The sequence below is a fragment of the Carlito syrichta genome, unplaced genomic scaffold, assembly GCF_000164805.1.
Source record: "Carlito syrichta isolate Samal-C Ts95f unplaced genomic scaffold, Tarsius_syrichta-2.0.1 Scaffold315076, whole genome shotgun sequence".
NCBI classification, from domain to species: domain Eukaryota; kingdom Metazoa; phylum Chordata; class Mammalia; order Primates; family Tarsiidae; genus Carlito; species Carlito syrichta.
Window position 1 is genome coordinate 96677 of NW_007259172.1, and position 724 is coordinate 97400.

Here is a 724-nt window from a genome sequence, read left to right on the forward strand (position 1 = left end):
TTCTTTCGTTTTCCAAGAAGTTGCTTTATGAAAGTTGGCGCACCTATGTTGGGTGCATATATGTTTAGGATAGATATTTCTTGTTGATGGATTGAGCCTTTTATCATTATGTAGTGACCTTCTGTATCTTTTTTAATTTTTAATAGCTTGAAGGGCATTTTGTCTCAAATTAAGATCGCTACTCCTCCTTTCTTTTGTATTCCGTTTGCCTGAAAGTTTGTTTCCCATCCTCTTACTTTGAGTCTGTAGGTGTCCTTTCTAGTGAGGTGAGTCTCTTGAAGGCAATAGATTGTTGCCTGATGATGTTTTATCCATTTTGCCATTCTAGGTCTTTTCAGTGGTGCATTTAGTCCATTCACATTTAGGCTAATAATTGAAATGCCAGAGTTGATCCCTGTCATAAGGTTCTTACAGAGTTGATCCTGTTTATTTGTTGTCTTTCTTTGGGTTTTGGAGTTGGTTCATGTGTGTTTTTAATCTTTTGCCTGTACTCTTGTGAAGAATGCTGTTGTCCTTTTTTCTTTTTCTTCTGTGTTCAGTACTTTCTTAAGTGTTTCTTGTAGAGGTGGTCTGGTGGTAGAGTAGGTTCTTAGGAATTGGATGTCTGGAAAAGATTTCAGACAATTCTCCCTCACTAATGAAGCTTAGTTTGGCTGGGTAGGTTATTCTTGGTTGAAATTGTTTCTCTTTTAGAACTTTGAAGATAGGGCTCCAGGCTCTTCTT

General features: G+C 37.3%; 1 protein-coding gene across 1 annotated transcript in view; it reads left to right on the top strand.

Moving 5' to 3' along the window:
- LOC103274857 (clavesin-1) overlaps positions 1–724 on the top strand; it is a gene marked incomplete at its 5' end in the record, with an annotated part of 98665 nt that overhangs the window by 75504 nt on the left and 22437 nt on the right. The gene's annotated exons all lie outside the window — the stretch shown is intronic.